Source organism: Nanorana parkeri, unplaced genomic scaffold, assembly GCF_000935625.1.
Source record: "Nanorana parkeri isolate BGI_ZX_2015 unplaced genomic scaffold, ASM93562v1 scaffold1451, whole genome shotgun sequence".
Lineage (NCBI taxonomy): Eukaryota > Metazoa > Chordata > Amphibia > Anura > Dicroglossidae > Nanorana > Nanorana parkeri.
Window position 1 is genome coordinate 282,608 of NW_017307719.1, and position 7,017 is coordinate 289,624.

Genomic DNA, 7,017 nt, shown 5'->3' on the forward strand with positions numbered 1-7,017 from the left:
AATAATAATGACACCAGGGGGACATAATAATAATAATGACACCAGGGGGACATAATAATAATAATGACACCAGGGGGACATAATAATAATAATGACACCAGGGGGACATAATAATAATAATGACACCGGGGGGACATAATAATAATAATGACACCGGGGGGACATAATAATAATGACACTGGGGGGACATAATGATAATAATGACACTGGGGGGGACATAATAATGACACTGGGGGGACATAATAATAATAATGACACTGGGGGGACATAATAATAATAATGAAACTGGGGGGACATAATAATAATAATGACACATGGGGGGACATAATAATAATAATAATAATGACACTGGGGGCGACATAATAATAATGATACTGGGGGGGGGGACATAATAATGACACGGGGGGGATTAATAATTAATACATTGTAGCATCCCATAAAGACTAACCAATTCTTCTTATACATTAAACCAGTCATGTTCCATCTTTCTAATAATCTTTAATAAAACAATTAAGATCAAATTCCACATTTAACCCTTTAGGGATCAATGTGTTAGCTTTATGTATCCACTTGCTTTTAAATTTAAATTCCTCAAGTGTTTCTTAACCCTTTCAACTCCCCAGAATTGGAGGCCAGCTGGATTTGTATTGTGATAACGAGTAAAATGTTTAGACACATTGGGGGGGAATTTATCAAAACTGGAGCAAACAGAATCTGGAGCAGCTGTGCATGGCAACCAATCAGCTTCTCTATTCAGTTCGCTCAGTTAAGATATGAAAATGAAAGAGAGAAGTTGAACGGTTGCCATGCACAGCTGCTTTAGATTTTCTCTGCTCCAGTTATTATAACTTCCCCTCACTGTGATTTTTATTACCCTTCCTTATATTATAAACTTGTTGTCTTATCCTTGTGCCTTATTCTCTCCTGGTCCTCAGGCCCGGATTTCCCACAAGGCCACCGAGGCCCGGTCTCGGGGCGGCAGAGCGCCGACGGGCGGCAGCGGTGACCCTTTGGGGAAGTTGCGGGCGCCGGTGTAAGGTATCCGGCGGCCGCACACTACGGTCCGCCGCCGTCCAATCAGGACGGGGCGGCCCAGGGGGGGCGTATTGTGGAACCTGGCCTTGGGGCGGCAGGTGGAGTAAATCCGGCTCTGCTGGTCCTATCCTACATACTGCAGCCCACATGGTCAGTTTTTCTAATAGTTTCTTTGAAGTTTTTTTTAGGATTTCCCAATGTTTATATATAATTTGTTAAACTTTTTTTATTGTTATAATCTAATACCAAAACTAGATCAAAAGCTTTCTTTTCTTCATCGGTTCCTTTTTCTCTATCCCTTATTTTTATATGTCTATCAATCTTCTCTACCTTTTATTTCCCTTTGGAAATATTTCTGTTAACGTATGGTCGTATGGTGTGTTGAAACACATTTAGTGTGAGCTGCTTATTTGGATCATTGGCATAGAAGTTTTTTGAATTGTTTGCAAAAACTGATTCATGCATCACTAATTCTAAGCCAGTCATACATAAAACATTGTCATGGGTGTATGCTAGGGTGTAGGTTTAGTTTGAAAATAGAACTGTTTCCCGAGCAGCTAGGTTATTGCATTCATTGTCATATCTAAACCAGATCAGTGACAAAGTCAAACTTTTTGAGTTTAAAAGTGGAACTACATTAAACTCTCAGTTATCCGGTATTCCACTAACCAGAACTCTCATCTAACCAGAAAAAAATATCCCCTGTGTACTCACTGTTTTGCTGATCTGAATCTGAATGTTAGCAACAGAATACAATCTAACCATCAACAGGAATAAGCAATGATTGCATAGCTGTGGACAGCACCATTGCCTCCTTACATATCTTTGTGTGTAATCAGGTGTTGGATGTGTTATAGTCTACAGGTTAGACATTTCGAATGGGAGAAGATGAAATGACTGATACAATCCATTTTTTTTGTTCCATGCACTGCAATTTTTACTTGCAGGCAATTTGTGGAACCTTCACCTGGGCGAGACTTTGAAATTAAACACACTGATGTATCTGACAGCGAATGAACAGGAATCATTAGCACTCAGTGGAAAATATTCAAACGATAAAGTCCATTTAATCGGACAAATCATCATACATGTTGCAATAATTATAACCGACGTTTCGGGGCCACGCAGGGACCCTTCATCAGGGCAACAATGTAACACTTCTGTCTGTTACATTGTTCCACTGAGTGCTGGTGATTCATGTTTGATGTGCACGGCGCCATCCGTGAGTATCACTGCAAGCACCATTATCGTGATTCGGGCCAGAGATGCTGTGAGGAGAGCAGGGGGACATATTGGACTTTAACACTGATGTATCTGACAGACTAGCTTTGAGACCTAAAGGCCTTTTTGATCACTTACATCTTTTTGACCAAAATTGTTGATCAATATTATATTGCATAGGAAGAAACAATTGGTTAATGTCACAATATGATATTATTTAACATATAATGAGGGGAATTCATCAAAACTGGAGCAGACAAAATCTGGAGCAGTTGCCCATGCACATATTCTGTCTGCTCCAGTTTTCATCAATTCTTTACAATGTGTAGTTGAGCTCTAATTTTGGAATATAATGTTTCCCTTAAATTACTCTTATCAAGATCGAAACTAACTACCTCTTGATGCCAGTCATCAGACTATTCACTTACCATGTCTATAGTGTATTTAGATTTATATACAAGATATAAAATCCTAACATTCATAAATAAGTTCATTTTATAACTCTTTATAATTAATATCAATAAAAATATTTTAATTCATTGTCAGTGGTTTGGCGTTTGTGTGATGGTGGGAATATATGAAGATAAAGAAAAATATATACGGTAAGCAGATCTGCGTAGGGTTTTGGGCTGACATTTATTTTATAACTTAAGAAACCCATGCATTGCATACAGATGTTTTGTAGCAATTGTATTTCATTCAAATTATATAGGCAAGTAGTCCTTCATTCTCTTATTTTGAAAACCTTAAATGACATGACTGTTAATCAGATATAACTTCCTGCAATGATAAGCTACACCCTGCCTGTAAACCTATCACAACCCCGAGCACTGTAAGGCTGCATTAACACCTAAATCTGAGCCAAAAACGCAAGCCAACAGAGGTACGTTGACATTTGTCGAGTTTGCCTAGTCCGCATTTTTTTGTTGTTTAATTTTTACACTAACCTACAGTATATAAGGTATTGGTTCTACCTTCCGTTGACGCGCGTTAGCAGGTCACACCAGTCCGTTGCATTGCGCTGAAAAAAAGTAGAGCTTGCTCTACATTTTTTTTTATTGGAGGGCAGTGCAACACAATGGTTCACAACTGTTGTAAAATGCTCCCATTCACATCCACCCATGTGCAGATTTTCTTGTGTTAGCATAGATTTTTCAAGGATGCCAACGGATCTGGTGTGAATGGGGCCTGAACCAAACATATGGTGAGAAAAATGCATAAAAAGTTTTTACCTTCAGTGCACATCACATCAAAAACTAATAAAACAGCTAACCATACTTCTGGATCTACTGATCATGTTCACAAATGATTCTCAAGGGTAAATCAGCTTATGCGTTTTTTTCATCATATGCTCATTTTAAATGGACACATTTTATAACAAGTTTACATTAAATAAACCTGGGAATGGGGAAAGAGAAGAACAAGGCAGCAAGTATCATGAAACTGGGTCAACAGCGGTTAAAGTAACACTAAATTCAGGAGTTAAATCTTAAAAATGCAATGAAGTAGCCTAACTATTAACAAAAATGAGCTTATTTGTGTATCACTCAGCTGTAGATCCTCAAATCTTCTCAGAATTCATGCTGACACTGTCCTTCCTTCTGGAGGGTGGCCACTTTTGTTCCCCATGGTCTCTGTGTGTTGTAAAGTAGCCACCACTACAAATTCACTCCTGTGATGGACTACAATCTCAAGTTTTGGTTTACTAATTTGTATTAAGATTATAGTCCATCATGGCAGCGAGCGTGGAGCAGTGACTACTGTACCATTCACACAGGGACCATGAGGAACAAAAGTACCCTCCAGAAGGAAGGACAGTGTCAGCACAAAATCAGAAATGATTTGATGATCTACAGCTGAGTGATGCACATATGGTATAAGTTAAATTTTTGTTAATAGTTAAGGTACTTGAATGCATTTTTAAGATTTAACACTTAAGTTTAGTGTCACTTTAAGTAAACCTGTAGCTATCCAAGAGAAAAGCACGTCTTATTTACAAAAGAAGCGTTTTACACAGATGTGTCAATAGGAAGTAGAAATATTGTGCTGATTAACCAAATTTCTGCAAATGATTAAAATAACTTTACACTCACATTTGCACCTGATTCACAACAGTTTTCACATGCACCAAAATCGTGCACATTCCTCTGCCATAATTTGCAGCGAACATTTTACTAGGCAAACTGCAAAGTCTGCACACAATATCATGCATTCACATTCAAAAGAGCACAGACGGTAAAACAATAAAAGGAGGAGAGTGTTCATGGAGTATGATTGCTGGCCTTCCTTAGATGCAGCAAGACAAGTTATCAGGAGCGATGGTAATTACCCACTAAATTATGAACAATAATATAAAATTAAATTCAACCAAATATCCCCCCCAAAAAGAAGTCAATGTTTGTTGCTTGTTTTAATATCTGTTGGTGTATTTATTGCCATGAGAGATATTTTACACATTAGGGAAATAGCTATCCCTGCACTACAAAGGTTAAGTGCTTGTTTTCATCTAGGTGCTAAAATAAAGTTATACTCGCCCAATCCTTGGAGCCGGCTAAGTGTTAGATCAGTCCTTCCAGCCTCTCTCCCCCTCCACTGCAGCGGTCTGAGGTCCTGTGAGTCATCACATCCAATACTCTGTGTATAGGACGTGAGGACACCGAGGAGCATACCATTGCTGCAGTGGAGGGGAAGACAGGCTGGAGTGAGTGCTATGCCAGCCAGCTGTCAGGTTAACTTTCTATGTTTACACCCAGACCAAAATGAGCACCTTACCCTTGCAGTCCAACAGGACAGGGTATGCTATGTATGCCCCGTGTATTATGATGAAGGTTTTTTGGCATACATAGAGTGCCTAAAGTACAAGATTAGTTAAACAATGGGAGCATGCTTGTGTTGGTCTCTGTAAGGAAGGTTCAGTACATTCCAGAAGACTAGTGCACGTTCAAGCATGGTTTGTGGCCCTGTGCACAGGATCATAAGCAGACGTGCATTAGCCAGCAGGCGCACACGCATTAGTGTTCATGCATGTAGTGCAGTGGTCTTCATCTTGTTCGCGACTGCCTGTGGTCTGATTTGTTATCCTGCTTACCTGTGTAAGACCTGGCCTGCCCTGAACCCATTGGAACTGCTCTTCCCAGCAGATTCCGCCCCTACTAAGAGCATCTCCTCCATGTACGGTGTCTTGTCGCGTTTGGACGCCTCCTCTCACCCACCCTATATGGCGCTCTGGGAAAAAGAGCTTGGCAGCCCTCTTACTGAGAGGCGCAGAGCGCGTGTTCTGGCCTTCTCAAGAGGGGTGAGCAGATCCTCGGGCATCCAGGAGCTCCACTATAAGCTGTTATGTCGGTGGTATTACACTCCTCAGAAAATGCACCAAATCGATAGTTCGGAGACCCCGCTGTGTTGGAGGGGCTGTGGACAGGTGGCCACGCAAGCTCATATATGGTGGCAATGCCCGAAAATAACGCCCTTCTGGCAGCAGGTAGCTGAAGAGATGTTCCATATACAGGGAACGGAGGTGCATCTTGACCCATGGGAAATGTTATTTCATGGAGCGGAGGGATCAATGGGTCGCTATGCTCGCTCCATCACACCACATTTACTCAATGCAGCTAAAGCCTTAATTCCAGCCAAATGGAAGAATGAGTCAGCTCCTACCCTGCTAGAGTGGCTGGACAGGGTGGACCAGATTTACTGCATGGAAGAAATCACTCTTACCGAACCAGATCAAATAGAGCGCCTATCGAAAACATGGGCGTGTTGGTTAGTGTATAAGACGACCCCCGCATACCTCACCAAGAGGAGGGTTTAAGTTCAGATGAATCTGTGGCTAATAAGGTGTTTAATTACTTAAAAGAACTCGTGAGACTTGGGAAACAGCACAACAAATGTACAACTCATGACAAACCATAAGTACTATGTGTTATTGGAAGACATGATCCTACATCTACCCACTCCCATACCCCATTTACCTTTCCACCCTGTCAACCTCCCTCCCCCCATACCTTCCCCTGCCTCCCCCCACCTTCCCACAATCAAGCCTTTTCGGCTCAAAGCTTATCAAACTAATGCGAGATTTTAGGGTAGGGCTCACGTGTTGAGCAATATGTACTGAACTGTGTATTAAGATCACTCTATGGCTGATAGTATCCCTTTGTATGTGTGTATATGTATTTGTACTCTTTGTACTTTGTACTTTTATATGCAAACATCTTTCAATAAAAACTTATTATACAAAAAAAGACCTGGCCTGCCTCATGGACTCTGAATTCTGCCCTGTACATTGCTAACTGAATTCTGCCCTGTACATTGCTAACTATCTGTTACTGCCCTGTACATTGCTAACTATCTGTTACTGTCCTAACTATGCTCCTGTTACCCACCTTGGTACTGGGGTATTCTGGCAATTGCTCCTGGTCCTACAACCTAGTCATCTGGTCCACACATCCGAACCATTCCTGCCTACAAAACAGGCACTCGTGCCACTGTGTTTTCATGTTTCCTGTCACCACTTCCACAGGTTTCAGATGAGAGTTGTAAGAGGAGCCCCCTCATCAGCTCGGTCTCCATCCAGGTACAGGACAGTGTTACTTTCCATTTTTAAAGTTTGCATTTGGACTCCATTTTTTTAAAATGTTAAATACTGTTGATAACAATACTGTTTATAACCATAAAATACACCAATCAGCAACTATATTGTTTTTACTTTACCTGCTCAGATTGATATATATGTGACTGATTACTTAGAAGCCTATTTATAAT